Here is a 17,018-nt window from a genome sequence, read left to right as displayed (position 1 = left end):
TGGATGGATGGTGGATGGATGGATGGGTGGATGGGTGGATAGATAGATGGGTGGATGGATGGGTGGATGGATGGATCGTGGGTGGATGGATAGATGGAAGTAAGGGAGAGAGGGAGAGAGGAAGAGAGGGAGGATGGACGCTGGATGGATGGATGGTTGCTGTGGAAGAGGTGGGAGGAATTTGGGTTTCCTCGTATCATGTTCAACCGGGACCAACAGCTCTTGGTAGAGCGTTTCGCACCCCTCCACATCCCCTGCCCCTTTACATGCCATATCCTTCTCTGAAGAAGTTTCTCTGCTGTGTCAAAGATAATTGCTTTCACTCCACCCTTCCCAGGACTCACAGTGCCCCAGCCTCCATCCTCCCGAGGACCTGTTTGGGGGAATGAGCAAAACAGAAAACCACAAAGGCGTGCTGGGGTGGATATTACGGGCTTTCCGTTTGGCTGGGAGGAACGGCTGCAGCATCCCTGTCATCTGGTGACTCAGACCTCAGTGCCTGACGGGACACATTGCCCAGGGCACCTGGAAGGAAGACAGGGGAAGACATGACCCCTGGGCACTTCAGGAAGAGTTCCGGTCCCCTGCACCTGCCCTTGCCTACCTACTCAGACACCAAACTCCTGTCCCACTTGCACCTGCAGCGAGCACTCAGGAGAGCAGGCGCGGGCGAGGCATCTCGGCAGTTCACAACACACTATAACTGACCCATCTCAGATCTTTTCCGGAAAGCCGAGTTCAATGAGGGGGCGGGGAGTCAGAGGGCGGCCATGGGTTTCTGAAGCTGGGAAGTGAGTAAGAACTTTAGAGGGACGAAGGAAAAAGAGTCCGGGCAGGGACAGGGTGAGTGGGTAAATTTCGATAGCCTTGCTGCACAGTGAATTCACACAGCAATAATAGTAGCTAATGTTTGAGTGCTTACCATGCGCTGGCTCACAGGGTCGCTCATCCAACAACTCTGTTAGATCCACCCAACAGCTTTGCTGGGTAGTTTCCATTACTAACCCTCTTTTATGAATGAGGACCTGGAGGCACAGAGAGGTTTGCACCAAGTCACACAGCTAGTTAGGAGAGGAATTGGTTCCAACTCTGTGTCCTCTGCTGCAACATTGTTGCTTCTCTGCCCAATGTCCATTAGACTCAGCAGCACATCATTGCATATGACCGATTTATCACTTTGATCATTGCCTTCACTAAAAGGACCATTTGGTTTCCCCCCGGACTACGGTTTCCCCGCCAAGGACTATGAAGACACTCGTCAGTCCACGATGCCTTAGAAAGGGCACGGGAGATTGGAAGGCTGGAGAACTAACATCAACGTTTCAGTGCTCTGAGTGATAACTTCAGGTAGGTCACTGGTCCTCTCTGAGCTTCAGTCTCTTCCTCTGTAAAGTGGAGGTGGGCATGCTTCATGACGGCAGGAGTTCTTTCTAATACTAAAAACTCTAGGGAGTCCCTCCTCTACTTGCTAACTGTGTGAACTTCTAAATGCTGTGAGCTCTCGTGCCTCGATTTCTGCACCAGCCCAGTTTTCATACTGGTTGGACTTTCTCTGTGAAGATTAAATGAGACGGTGCATAGAAATGCAGTTCCCGCAAAGTCTGGTGGAACATGTTCGTGAGGATGATGTTTCTCTGTAATGCACAACCTCCAGGTTTTGGAGGCTCGACGCCGTGGCGCTGATTTCCGCCTCACTCAGCAGTCCAACACTGACGTTCCTGGAGGAACACCTCGCCCAGGAAGCTCCACTCCTCCCGTCTTCCGGGTCTGCCTTCCCCAGGTCCTCGAAGGCCCCTCCGTTCGGCAGGTGGAGGAGAGGAGAGTGGGGAAGGTGCCTATTAGCGTTCTATGGATCAGACCGGGAAGCGGTCAACATCACTGTTGTCACATTCCATTGGCCACAACTTGGTCCCCTGGTTGTCCCCAACCGGAAGGGAGACGGGGAAACCTGACGACTGTGTGCCCTGGAGGAAAAAGGAAATGATCTTGAGAACAAGTCATTGGTCTCCTCCGCGTAAATGATGGTCGTGATGGCGATGGTGAAGCTGCTGCTGTTGGTCATTTTGTAGGACAGACAGATCCCTTGACTTGTCAGGACTGAGAAAAATCTCAGGATACTCACCATTCCGATATGAGTGCAAGTGTGTGTGTGTAAAGTTCTGAGTGTGTGTTAGTGCCTGTTCCCGAGAAACAAAGTCTGAGGCAAAGCTGGCTAGTGACCGCCTCATTTGGAGGGTCCAGTCTGACTGCATCAAGACGGCAGTTGGCAGTAAGAGCACTATAGTTGTTCCGTTGAATGGACAATCTTCCTCAAGGCCAGACAAACAGCTGCTTCTCAGGACAGCCCATCCAAGGAGGAGAACGGAGGACGTTTATCCCCTGGCTTCTGTAGTCATCGGCCACTGACTCATCCAGGATGCACGAACTCTCTCCTAGTCATGCGCAGACGGGCACCAGGCAAGTCCTACAGCATCTGCTGCCCCGAGGCAACGGAAAATCCCCAGAGCGGGAGCTGGACACCCAGCAAGGCGCCTGCAGAAGGCGGCTGGAGCCCCCGGAGAGGCATCTGAGGCCGGGGTCGTCTTTGCCAAGCTCACAGACTCCAGGGTTGGAAGGCACCGGAATCTGGAGATGACCCGGCGCCAGCACCTGGTTTGCCCACAACGGCATCCCGGCCCCAAGCCGAGCGTGCTTTCTGCCTTGCACTGTATCTGACCTCTCGCAAGTTTGAGTGTTTGCTGGAGAAAAAAGCCGCCCAGGCACACAGGATTCTCTGAGGCCAAGCCCTGTCATCCTTCACCCAAATGAGCCTTCAACAAATGTAAATACCTTCCACGTTCTCCCGGAGGCCGGCCGCACAGGGCCTCGCTGGGGCTTCTCGTAATCCCCGGGATTGCTGAAGCTTTTAGGTTTAACGGAGTAATTTGTAAGGCCGCCTGACTCGCAGCCAGCTCTGCGGTGACTTGCCTGCAGCGTGCTCCCAGGCGTCTCACAGAAACCGTGGGCTGGACTTGTCCATGTTGGCGGACGCTCTGCCAGCTGAACACCTGGAGGTCCCTGGCCCTCAGGGGCTCGGAGTATGGCCGGGAAAAATTGACGACGACAAGGCATCTTCCTTCTGGGGGTGGGGGATCCAAAGCCTGGAAAACGTGGGAGGGAATGGCCATGGCCTCTGAGTGATGTGATTATTGTGGGGACCAGAAAGAGCATGGAGCTCCAGAATCTAAATGACCCGGCTCTGGGTCCACAGTGCCTGCTAACTAGCTGAGTGACCTTGGGCAAGTCAAATAATCTGCCTCCATCCCTCCCTTCAATGGTTTCCACAGCCACGGCTCACCAGGTCTGTACCATGCCCCACCCCAACCTGCAGCTCACACCTGACGCATCCTCTTCCCCGCACCACAGGTCCATCCCGCCTCCCACCCCGGCCCCCTCCTGCAGGAGCCCTGCAGAGTCTGCCAGGGCCCCCAACACGCGTGCTTCTCCCTTCCTCCTGGCACAGACTTCATTTGCCTGCCACCAGCAGTCAGGGGGTGCCCCGAGACTGGCTAGCAGATGTGGGAAGCAGGGCTGTGTGCCTCGTCCAGCCTGGCCTGACACCTCTCCCGCCATCTTCTGTGATTTCTCTTCCCTGTCCACTGACTAGATGCCAAGATCCAGTGGGAGACTCCAAGACTAGAAAAAGGGTTCTCAGTTTTCGAATGACTGCAAGGAGCCAACCGTCCCCACCCCCACACCACTGTCCTGCACTGGACCGTGACAGGAATGTGGGAAAACTCCTGAAAGGTGGGATTATTTGTTCCAGCAGTTAGCCCACACTGACTGACAGATACTCAAGAAATGAACTTAACTTCTTTGTGTCTGATTTCTCCATCTCAAAAGCAGAGACAAGATACACCCCTTCTCTCAGTTACCAGGGCTGCCGTGAGCTCAAATGAGGTGGCTGCAATTCTGGCCTGGAGTCAGACGGGTTCCTGGGCGGCAGCCGAGGGGCACACCACCGAGGCTGTGCCATGGGGCATGGTCACAATAGGACAGGGCCGTGTGGGTAAAGTGTCTGGAGACGCCCAGCCAGACCCCAGCAGACACCCCACCAACATCCGTGTCCATCTCCTGGGGGGCTGGAGTTTCTTCATCTTGCTCGCAGGCCCGTACCCGGGCTCTCCGTCCTGTTCTGACCCAAGAAACAGCAGCCCCTGGGCCCCCTTTTGCTCTCTGGCTTCCCAGCGGGTTCAGCTGACGGGAGGCGGCAGGAGATCGATGGGCAGGGTGACAGAGGAGTCAGGGACCCCTTCCTCCACTAGGTCACCACGTGGGTGCAGCCTGGCAGCACGGGGTCCCTCTCTGCCTAAGCTTCTTCCACAGTTCCAGGCTCCGCCAGGCTCGGGGACACCATTTTCCGCCCCTCCCCACGCCCCGGCCTTCTCAGCCCTGAGGCTGCCGGCAGCTCCCTGACATCACTTGTCTCAACCTGCTCAGACCCCTGCTCGTAATCCCTCCACCCCAAGTCTCTTCAGACCCCCGGCTGGGGGCGCTGTCTCCTTCCTGGGGGGACCCAGACGGCTGCCCCTGGGTTCTTGGTTGGAGCAAAACAGTCACTCTGCTTGACCCAGCAGCAAACGCATTTAAAAGGCGATATTAGAGAGCGAATTTCCAGAAGGCTGTAAGACGTGGGAATGAGGGCCTGGAAATCGCATCCCGCCGAGCTTTGCCCGCAGACTAGAATGTCCGGTGCACGTGTCTCGTTGGCTGAACTGATGTCCTGCCTCCACGCCAACATGGGGAGCATGCACAATAAGCACTCGGCGTATCGCTGTTCAGACCCTGGGGGGACACTTCAGATCGTTCTTTCGTCTGCCTCGCCTTCCTCCTCCGCTCTGTGTCCTCAGAGGCTCCAACATGCAACACTGTACCGGGTGTTTTTCGGCCTCCCCTGCCCCCTGCTTCTGGTTGAGTTCAGCCAATGAAAATCACTAGCAAGAGATGAAGGGGTGGGGAGAGGCAAGCTGGGGCATCCATGTGCCTGGCTGCAGGCACACAGTGGGGTGTTTGTGTCCCCCTGAGAAAGGCCACAGCTCCCGGGGGACAGGCCTCTCGCTCCCCCGAGGCCTCTCTGCTCCTCAGTCCTAGAGGCAGGGGTAACCCCCGCGTCCATGGAGGGGTGCTGCCCCGCCTTGTTGGTTTCCTTTGTAAATCAGCCCCTTGTGAAAGCCTCTTCAGACCCCGTGTGAGAGGGGCGTGGATTTCTGGTTGGTACTTTGATTGATGAAGCGGGAAATAATAAACAGGCAGACACCTGGGCCAGCAGACCCTTGCTCATCGTGCTCAGCCTGCGAGCTCTCCTCCTAGGCCTCGGGGGTGGGCTGGATTGCGATCCCCCCCAAAAAATGTTCAGGCCTAACCCCGGTACCTGTGAAAGTGACCTTATTTGGAAACAGGACGTCTTCAAGTTAGGATGAGGTCGTGAGGGAGAGGGGTGGGCCCTGATCCAAGGCCTGGGGTCCTATAAGAAGAGGGGGATATGGACACGGAGACAGAGGAGAGGCCCTGTGACGATGGAGGCAGAGGCCGGAGGAATGCGGCCACGGGCCGAAGAGCACAGAGAACTGCTGGCAACACTGGAAGCCAGGAAAGGCCAGGAGCAGAGTCTCCCTCTGAATCCCTGAAAAGGAGGCAGCTCTGCTGACGCCCGGAGGCCTGGCCCCCAGAGCTGCAGGAGGCTCCGCAGAGCCCCACAGACGGCCGCTGGCCCTGCGTGAGCGAGATGTGCCCAGGGCTCCGTGGCCGCGTGGGCATGGCGAAGGCTAGGGGCTCCTGAGACAGGGCTGATGGGACCCCTGCCCCGTCTCATACTGCCGGTGACCTCGGGCCGGGTGACCTCCAGAAATCCTCAGTCGTCCCTGATAGAAAGCTGGAAAAGTCATTTTACTTACCTCATCAGATTGCTTTGAGGATTCTAGGAAATAATGTGGGAAGCACTGGGCACGATGCCCACCACATGGTACACACTCAATGAAAACTCCCCGAAGAACTTGTCTGCTGGTCATTTTCATGCAGCCCAGGGCGACAGGGGAGCCGCCTCTGTCCCCACCCGTGACAAAGGGAGCTGTCTCGGAGGTGCAGCACCCCAACTGAGGCTTGAAGTGGGCGTGGGACAACGGCTGGAGTCTGCTCCGAGACCAGCTCCAAGAGGAGAGAAGAGGAATATCAAGGGAGCCTGGTGGCATGGAAAGAGCAATGCACTCATCTCCTCTTCCCTGGGGCAGGCTGTGTGACCTCAGGGTAATCACTTCCCTTTGCTGGACTACAGTTGGCCCCTGACAAATGGGGCTGTTAGGAATGCATCAGCCGGAAGCAGAAGGCCGACGGGGTGGTCTCCTAAGACCCTCCTGGAGCAGGGATTGTTCATCAGCCTCAGTATCCATCCTCCATCTCTTCCCTGGTATGCGGCTGGTGCGTGGTACCCAGAATAAAGACTCCTCTCCCAGCCTCTCTTGCAGCTATGTGCAGCCATGTGACTAAGTTCTGGCCAGTGAGAAGTAAGAGGACGTGTCATGTGATATCTCTGGGAAGTCTCCTTAAAGAGTAGAGGAATGAACTGTCATGGCCAAGAGGAGCCTATGGGGAGGCGAGCACTAAACGTGATGTGGAATACTGGATGGGAGCCTAGAAAAAGGACACTAGGTAGAAACTAGGGAAATCCTAATAAAGTATTGACTTTAGTTAATGATAATGTTTCAAAATTGGTTCATTAATTATAGCAAGTATACCATACTAATGTAAGATGTTAATAATAGGGGAAACTGGAGGAAACTGGAAAAATAGGAGGTCTCTGCACTATATGCACAATTTTTCTGCAAATCTAAAACTGTTATAAAGAATAAAGTCTGTTTTTTAACAGAGCCTTTCTTCTCTCCTTTTTCCATCCTGTTGTCACAAACTTGGATGTGATGGCTGGAGCTCAGGCAGCCATCTTGGACCATAAGGAGAATGGCTACACTGTAGGGAGGCTGCAAGGAGCTTAGACCCCTGTCAACTTTGTGGAAGCACCACCCCAGCCCTGGAATACCCCTTCTTCTTTCTTCTTTCTTCTTTCATGCTAAAGAATAAAATATTGTGTGTTGAAGCCACCAGTCATTGCTTTTGTTTGCTTGTTCGTTTTGTCCTATTCAGTGGAAACTACGCCCAATGAAGATTTCTCCCACCTCTGTAAATGACTTCAGACCTCAACAAAATTCCATTTGGGAAACTTTCCCATACAATGTGATCTCATGAAACAAGTGGGGTGTCTCTCCCTGTGTCCTCCCGAAGTTCTCCTGTTAAGCGTCTAGTGTCGGGTCCACTGGACACCGATTCATGGAGCTCCCCGGGTGAATGGGACGAGACAAATATGTTCCATTCCAACTCCTTAGAAAACAGCCAGACCAACTCGATGGCATTTTGGTACTTTTCCACTTTGCTAGAGTTCTATTTATGTCCCGTTTGTCAAGATAACCGGAGAGCGGAGTTCGGTGTTTGCGGTCGTCGCGCCGGCACGTGAAGCTGACGTGGCCCCAGCAGCTCACGGTAGAATGTGGTGAGTGTAATCAGCATACTGTGATTTACTCTCGTCCTGCTGTGCCGACGTTTAAACAGATGTCAGGGGAGCAGAAAGCACGGCGGGAGGAGCACATTAGGGTAAATTATTGCATCTGAAAAGAGGGAGTATCGTAAAAATGTTAAAAGAGAAAGTAAGTATTTATGACCCGAGTCGCTGGTAATTTTATCTTCCATTTGCCTCCTTGTGTGAGGCAATTAGAGCCTCTTCTGCGGGGAAAGCTGCTTGTTCCAACAGGCTTGGGTGGGACTGACGAGTCTGCCGGGCTGCTGAGTGGTCCCTGCCGAGAACACCACGCACACGTCTTGGGAAGTTTCCTCGGGCGCGGACAGGAAGGAGGCTGCAGGGCCTAGGAACGTGGGCAGGTGGCATCGTGTTTCAGAAGCATCAGCTCGCTGGATCCCGACTGTGCGAGGACCATCGCACCCCTCTTACAGGCGAGGAGACGTAGGCTGGAGGTGAGGCTCTGGCTGGAAAGTGCTGGAGTCCACCTTGCAGTTCCATCTTCTGCCTCCTGAGCCGTCCCTCCCCCTGCCTTTCGCTCTGTCAGATGTCAAATGTCTCAACCAAGCCGAGTTGAGACAGTCGGTCCTTATGCCTGCCATTTTGGAAAATCCAAATCATGGCTGAGGACGAAAGGCAGTGGACTAGAGGTCTGCGTTTCTTGAAGGGCAGTGGTCCTGCAGTCTACCCCTCTGGGGTGCCTGATGCAGTGCAGAGGCCCAGGCCACACCCCAGACCTTCAAGATCAGCACACCTGCGGGCCGGGGCCTAGGACTCTGCACTTTACTATCTGCCCAGGGAAACGTCTGTGAGCCAAGGCTTGAGACCCGCTGGCAGAGAGATTAGGAAGGCCAGCTGTGGGGTGGCAGCCAGGACGTGTAGTAAAACCCACACACGCAATCCTTCGCCCTGCCACTTGCACCCCGTGCGGCCTCCGAGAGGGCATTCTTGGCCTTGGTTTCCTCGTCTGGGAAACACAGCGGCATCGGCATCGATTTCCTAGGACGTTGTGAGAGCACGCGGCCTTAATAACGTCTCACTCGTCCTCCCTCTCTTCGCACAGTGGTCGTCTGACACACAGCGGTTCTTTCTCTGGGAAATGTGCTACAAATCCCATTTTCCCAGAGGAATGTATATGGTGCAGCTGACGTTCCTCATGAAGGGCCTGGAGTCCCCTCTCCTTAGAGACGACCACAGGATCTTCATTTAACCACGTGCCCCCAGGTCCTAGGCAAGCCTTGAGAGGTATGTAATCCATCCAATGGGGCCTGCTGGTGGACAACTAGCCTCACGTGATGGAACCGGCAGCCTCAGTTGGTGAGCACACACGCGTCACGAGTACCACTCCCCAGCACATCTCCGTAGACACCAGTGCCCGTGTGTGTCATACACACAGACACACAGAGCCGTCGTCATCACTGCCACCACCACCGTCGTCACTGCGTGGACTGAATGTCTGCGTCCCCTCCCCCGGATTCATATTTGGAGAGCTAATCCCCAGTGTGGTGGCGTTAGGAGGTGGGACCTTTGGAAGGTGATGAGGGCGTGAAGGCAAGCCCTCATGGTGGGAGTAGCACCCTTGTAACAGAGACCCCAGAGAGCTCCCTTGCCCCTTCCGCCAGGAGAGGACACAGTGACAAGACGGCCGACCATGAACCAGGAAGCGGGCCCTCAGCAGACATCAAAGCTGCCAGTGCCTCCACCTTGGACTTCCAGCCTCCAGAACCGGGACAAATAAATATTCCTGTTTATAAGCCACCCCATCTATGGTGTTCTGCTATAGCAGCCCAACCGATTAAAACAGTCACGAGCATCGTCACCGACACCACCATCACCATCACTACCATCTTCATCACCAGCACTGTGGTCACCCTCATAACCAACTGGTGCCACACTTCCCATGCGCGAGCACTCTTCCGGGAATGCGCTCGCATTAATTCAACACGACCACCTGTTTAGGTAGACATGGTTCATACAGTTACATCCTCCCTCATTTTACCGATGAAGAAACTAAGGCTCAGAGAGGTTAAGAAACCTGCCCAAGAGCGTCCAGCTAGGGAGTTCGGATGCCTGATGGTTCAGCAGTAGAGTTTTTCATCTTAATATTTACTCCAGACTGCTGAGCGGTTGGAGAGGCCAAAGAGAAATTCCGTTTCATTCCCGACAGCCGTTTCAGGATGGTTGGGCACGTTCCATTTTTCTTTGTAATGTAGCATTTTCTGATCTGCATTTAAAGAATAAGCTCCTCGAGTTTGGGGGGAAACAGCCCTTAGAGGCCACGGCATCCAGGTTGAGTTGACGTTCCCGTGTGTCTGTGGGCTGCGGTGTCCAGGTCAGCCCGGATGTTCCGCAGAACGAGGATTTACGAGGATTCGTCCGCATATCTCGTCGAGTCAGAAGGGGCTTGCGGCCGAGGGCACTGGCATCACTTTCCTGGGGAGGTCTGTGGCTGGCCTTTTTGAGCATCCTTGCAGAACGCATTGATTATTTTAATTTTCCCCAACTTTACAGCAAACTTCTTGCCTGTGAAGTACCCTTCTTGCCTTAAAGGTGTGTTGAAAGCCCGCTTCTGCTCACAGGCCTCAGTTCTGCAGCCTAAAATAATAGTCCAGGATGCTGGCAGGGGAATAGCACACTTCCTGCGAGTGTTCAGTTCACATTCTCCCAAAAATAACACCGAGACTGTTAACACCTGCGCTTTCCAACGTTTCCTCGCTAACACAGGGAGATTAATGGGTCCCATTCAGAACGGACCTCTCTGACCTCATCTATGAAGTCGGCGAACTCAGGAAATTGCTTGCTGGTCCAAATCTTGATAATCCCAGGATTCTGACATTCTTTTTCTCCACCTCCTCTGCAGCCCTAAAATGCCCCCATCTGAACTGAATTATGGCTTTCCAAGTTTTGATAAGATACGAAGTAGATTATTCCCCACAAATAGCTTCTAGTAGGGTTTGTGGGAATTTCTCAAGTGGGGAGATCAAAAATGATGCGATTTAGCAGAATGAAAAGTGGTCTGATTCACCCCAGAGAGCTGGTCCACTAGCAGAAAGGAGGAAATAAGAGGAAGGAGAGAAAACAAGAAGGCAGTGGTCTCCCGGGCTGCGTCTCTTTGTCACCTTGCAAATGTCTCAGGGAGAGGTGGAAATACACAGTGTGTTTCCATGCGTGAGGCATCCCACGGGGCTGGCAGATTCCAGTTCACGGCACAGGCGTTCGGCCCCTCAGCCACACTGGCGGACGAGTCCTCTCTGTACCCTCCCGTGGAAGGTATCTGGAGGCCCGTTCTACAGGTGAGGCAAATGAGGAAGCCCAGGGACAGACCGGGTTTGAACTCCCATGTCCTGGCTTCCACTGGGGTTCTGTTTCCTCCAGGCAACCGTGCACTCCTCAGGGGAAGGACCAGGTCTCAGTTAACCGCACATTTCCACCGCAGAGCACACCCCCTGGTACACAGGAGGTGCTCCTTAAATGCATGTGGAGAGTCAAATGGCCTGTGCCTTCCCTGAGCCCTCCCGCCTGCAGTGGCCGCTCCCTCCTCTCACCTGGTGGGGCTCGTGGTCTCTGCAGCTCTCCGTGTATGTGACTTTGCTGTCGCACATGTACTTTTTAAACACTACACTTTGTGTATGGGCGAAATATTCAAATGTTTAAAAGGGTTAATGGAGACAGCTATTTCCCCCTCCACCTTCTGTGCCCAGGGTGGTAGTCATTAATGCCGCTCACCAGCTGTTCATCTTCCTGCCACCTGTAGGTTTGCATTTCTGGGCCCCCCTGTGCATGAGCGGATCATCAACAAGCCCTGGCCACTCACTTGAGAGCGGAAGTGACATACGTTACTTCCAGGCGGAGTAGTTCATTGTCAGCTCCAGGCCTCCGAAGCCCTCCTTCCCCTCTGGTCTGGCGCCCAACAAGGTTTGAGATGGGAGATGCTCCAGCAGCCTCCATCCCTGAGGGACACGTGAGCAGAGATCCCGGCTATCCCATGATGCTCTTGTACAGATGAAAACAAACCTCTTGTTTAAACCGCTGAGATTTGGGGGGCTGGTTGTTACTGCAGCATACCCCAGCCTCTCCTGACTGATGTACTCGGCCTCTGGTTCCCCTGCTGGGAGGTGCCTGCTGTTACCGTTTTCTCGGGCATCCTTCCAGTTATCAAAACAGAGACCAGAAAATACAGAATCACGCGTGACACGTGCTGTCCTCTGTCTTGCTGTATTTTCACTTCGTGTGTCTTGGAAATATGTCCATCTCAACTGAAAAATATCTGCCTCATTCTTTTCCAACAACAAAATTACATTCCACTCAAAGTGTGTCCCATAGTTATCTAAACAGCACCCACCTGTTGGACACTCAGTTTCCAACATTTTGCTACCACAAGCAGTGCTGCAGCAAACAATCTCGAGTGCACGTCATTTCAGACTCTCGCGATTGTATCTCTAGAGCAAATCAGGCGCGCTGTGTCCTCCCCGATACCATGGCAATAGTAACAGGACCTACCTGAAGAGGCTGCCTCGTGTGGATTCAGCGTCTTATACAGTGAAGTGCCCTAGCTTGTAGCAAATGCTTTATGAATAAATTAGTTAATGAAATATGAAAAACATAAATTATTACTTTTATATTATTGACTTTTGGGGAGATTCGTGAGATCTGCGTAGACAAAACAAAGCTCGTAAATGAAGTCGCACTCAGAGAAGGAAGAGACTGGAAATGTTAGTGTCGTGTGGTTATTAATGTCTGTGCATTATCATGCAATAAGCCTTAGCCTGCAGGATTTCCTCTGTCTATTCCTCTGCTTTTCGTTCTCTCATTTGACAGTCTGTATTTTTTGAGCATCTACTGGGTGTTACCCATATGCCAGGAACACGGAGTACCCAGGTGAGTCATACACAGAAGTGTATACTGCTGTCAGCCACACTTTACCCAAAAGTCAAAAATAAAAATGGTGTTATTTTGTGCATCAGTCAAGAGTTTCCTCAACATCGCTGCTTTTTACAGACATCTACAAGCGTCATTACAGTCAACTTACAACATTTCGTCACCTCAAAAAGAAATCCTGAACCTTTAGCTGTCATTTTCATATTTCTCCATCTCCCTAGCCCAATCAACTACTAATCGACTTTCTGTCTCTATGGGTTTGCTTTTCTGGACGTTTCACATAAATGGAATCATACAATGTGTGACCATTTTTGTCAGGCTTCTTTCCGTTAACATAACAACATCAAGATCCATCCATGTTGTAGCGTGTGTCAGTGCCTCATCTCTTTTCATGACTGACTAATATTCCATAGCATGGACCAATCACAGCGGGTTTGTCCACTCCTCAGTTGATGGGCATTTGAATCGTTTCCACTTTTTAACTTGTGTGAATAAAATACCGTATGATCATTTGTGTACAAGTTTTCACGTGGGCGTGTTTTTTCTCTTCTCTTGGGTGTGATCTTAAGAGTGGGGTTTTGGGGTCATGGAGTGACCCCAACATCTAATCGTCTGGGGAACTGCCGCATGGTTTTCTAGCAGCTGCACCATTTTGCACTCCCGCCAGCCGTGTACAAGGGTTCCAATTTCTCCACATCCTCACCAGCACTTGTTATGATCTGACCTTTTAGAGTGACTTCTCCTTCCTGCCCTGAAGCCTGAGTGAAACGGTGCCTAATTGAGGATAGAGCTTCATACATAAAAAAGCCTTTCTCTGGATGTAATAATCCTACCTGTTTGCAAAGCATCCTCAGGTGCAGCAGCTCAGCTAATCTGCCAACATCTCTGTGAGTCCGGTAAGGGAGGCGTTAGTCCCATTTCACAGATGGGAAGACTGCCCCATGCAGGTTCTGTGAGTGTCCCAAGTCCACACAGCAGGACCAGAAACCCAGTTTCTCTGAATCCCCCAGCCCAGTCTCCTCTCCATTGCCCCCCCAGGGAGCCCATTTGAGGCATTCCTTCCAGTCCACCAGCGAGGTCGACCGGTGGCTCTGTAATTATTCAGAGGAAATAAGACAACTTGAGGCTGCCATTTTAACACACTGGCTTAATCGGAAGTTTTAAATTAGTTCTGAACAGTTTGGTTGAGAAAGGCGAGTTGAGCTTTTTTGTCGTGATTTCCAGCAGGGAGGGAAGAGGTCATGCCACCGAGGCCTATTAGCTGGGTCTATTGTTCAGCGGCTCGGGGCCCAGCTCCTCGCAGGAAATCCACAGCAAGGTGAAGGCCGCGCTTGCCAAGTCTTTGAAAGCAGTTCCTCCTGCCGGAGAGCTCCTCACAGAAGCCGCGGGCCGCCCAGACTTCCCGGGGCACTCTCTGCAGGACAAAGAGAGCAAATATTTTTCGGACCCAAAAGGGCATTGAGGTGGATGCTCAGCAGTGAAGGTGGCGACTCAGGCAATGCCCGGCTTTGAAAACAGACCGAGGAAAACTGGAAACTGCGTGAATGCTTGACAGGGGCGCCGGCTCACAGGATACGGCCGTTGGTCAGATGCAACCATCTCCTGAAAAATCCTGCTTCAGAGGAATGCTTGACGGCCCGAAAAACTGTTTATGGCGCAGGAGCAGGTCGTGGCACCCAGCAGTGTTCTCACCTGGGGTGAAATGTCCAATGGCAGTTGGCCCGATCTGGAGGCAACATCAGTTGTTACAACCCGGGTGTGCTCCTGGCATGCACGGGGCAGAGCCATGCCACGAGACATCCGACAGGCACAGGGCAGCCCCTCACAGCAAATAATTACCCACAGTGTCAGCGGTGCCAAGGTGGAGAAACTCCGCATATAATGTGCGTCATCATACGATTCCCATTTTTGTTGCATAAAAATGTTATATATTATATATGATCAGAAGAATGTCCACCAAAACATACAGTTGTTTTCTCCTTGGATAAGGGAAAAGGCGGATTACGGGAAATTTTTTGGCCCTTCTGTAGTTTCCAATCTCTTCAAACAAAAACCATGTATTACTTTGCAATCAGATAAAAAGTAAAATAAAATTGAGCAATAACAGTAACAAATAGGGAGAGCCCTGTCCATGGGGAGCTGCTTCTCTCGCTTCTCAAGCTCTGCTGGTTTGGTCGCCATGGGCCCGTGCTCTGTGCCTGAGTCGTGCGACCTCGCCGTGCCGTGATGGCCTCTTCGGGAAAGCTGGCTTTTCATATTCGCGTTTTGCTTCTTCCGTCTATCATTTTTCCCCCTTCAGCTTCGATTTAGCCATCATCAGTTATGCTTCTACAAGGCAGAGGGCGTGTTCTCGGACCCGAGGGCTCCAGACATGAAGGCAGTCCATGCCTGGGGCCAAGAGTGAGCCCTGATGTAAACTACAGACCCCAGGTGACGATGACGGGTCAGTGTAGCTTCATCAGCTGTGACAAACGCTCCACTCTCGTGGGGATGTTGATACTGGGGGAGGCTGTGCCCCAGGAGAGGGGCTGTCACAGGCACATGAGGGCTGAGGCCGAGAGGTTCAGACTTCACGTCTGTAAACCAGATCTGACAAGAGTCCTTCATCTCAGGGGCTTGTTGGTGAAGACTGACGAGCTAAGGCGGGTCAGCGTCTGCCACCAAGAGGGCCCACAACAACGGCATCTTTTCCCCTTTAGGGTATCACGCAGTAGTCCAAGATCGTTCATATTTATATTGTTTAATTCACATTTTCATTCAACAAATACTAACTTTAATGCTTACTATCTGCCCAGCACTGCTCTGGTTGCTGACAGGTCAACAGTAAGGAAAACAGCATTTCTGTCTGTATTACTCATCTGTTATTGTGTAACAAATTACCTCACACTTAGTGGCTTAAAACAACAAACATTGATGATCTCATGGTTTCTGAGGGCCAGGAACTCAGGAGAAGCTCTGATGGGTGGTTCTGGCTCTGGGTCTTTGGTGAGGTTGCAAGTGGAAGGTCAGCAAGGGCTGCCGTCTCATCTGAAGCCTCAGCTGGGGCTGGAGGCTCTGCCTCCAAGATGGCGCTCTCACGGGGCTGTTTGCAGGAGGCCTCAGCTCTTCACCACAAGGGCCCTTCCATAGGGCTGCTTGGGTCCTCACAACATGGCGGCTGGCTTCCCCCACGGTGAGTGGAAGCCACTGTGCCTTTGATGACCAGGTCTCTGAAGTCACAGTATCGCTTCCATTTATTCTGTCTGTTAGACGTGGTCACTAAGCATGGCCTCGACTCAATGGGAGAGGAATTGGCTTCCACCTTTAAAAGGAGGAGCCTCAAAGGATTGGAAGAAATATTTTTAACCATGATGCTGTCTTTAGACTGTCATCTACAGTCTGGTTGGTATTTTGAATAGCAGAAAATCACACACACAAAATAAATAGCAAATGGCCCCCACAATTGTACCCCCAAAGATAATCTCGTCATGCTCACCATTTCCCCAGCTTTGTTGAAGAATAGTTTATGTCCAGTGAAACCCGCCCACATGGAGAGGGCATTTTGGCGAGACTGGCCGGCGTGCACAGTCACCTAACCGCCAACACGATTGAGCACGGAGCTCTCCTGTCCCCCTCGGAGCTCCCTGTGCTCCTCCCCCGTCAGTTTGCAGCCCTCACCCCGGGCCCCAAGCAACCGCAAACCTTCTTTCTATCACCATTGATTCATTTTGCCTGTTCTAAAACCTAACCTAGATGAAACCAGACAGCGCGCGTTGTTTTGAGTGTGGCGTCTTCCACTCGGCATCCTGTGTTAGAGATTCTCTGTGTCATTGCGGGCACCGGCAGGTTTTTGTCTGTTTGTCGTTGTTCTTTAATTGCTGTATAGCGTTGCATTGTCTGGAGGTACCAGAATCCGTTCATCATCTGCCTGTCAATCCTCTTTGCCGTGATTGTTTTCTGTGATTTCTGTCTTTCGCTGCCCCTCTATCCACAGTTAGTATGTTATTGAAGCCCGTTCCCCCTTTTTCTTTCTGCTCAGCCCTATGCCGTGAAGCCTCCTGGAGGGCCGGGAGTGGGTGGGCCGCCCCCCAGAGGCCTCTCTTCCGCCTGGTTTGTGCATCTTGAGACCTTAGGGACTTAGCTGTCTGCTTCTCTTCTCCCGGCTGATGGAGACCCTGTGGGGGTTACTGAGGGGCTCCAGGCATTTATTTATCTGTGGGTTGAATAACGGGGGCACTCCCTGATAAAAATGCCTGATTTGGAGGTGAAGGCTTGTTGAACACAGCCGCACCCACTACTTTCTTGGCTGCTTTCACGCCGCAGGAGCAGAGCTGAGGGGCTGGGACGGAGACCCAGTGACCTCGAAGCTGCCGTGTTTACTATCCGGCCCTTTCTGGAAAGTTTGCTGATCCCTCATCTACATTAATTCAGTGCGTCGAGACCAGCCTGTTTAAAGAACAAACTGGAATAAAAATGATCAGCGCGCCCGGCTCTCCGTGAGATGAGGTGTTGCCGGGAGGGCCTCTGGTTTGGGTCCCACGTGAGGTATAAAACGTCTCTC

The sequence above is a fragment of the Equus quagga genome, chromosome 13 (assembly GCF_021613505.1).
Source record: "Equus quagga isolate Etosha38 chromosome 13, UCLA_HA_Equagga_1.0, whole genome shotgun sequence".
Classification (NCBI taxonomy): domain Eukaryota; kingdom Metazoa; phylum Chordata; class Mammalia; order Perissodactyla; family Equidae; genus Equus; species Equus quagga.
Note: the sequence above shows the minus strand (reverse complement) of the source record.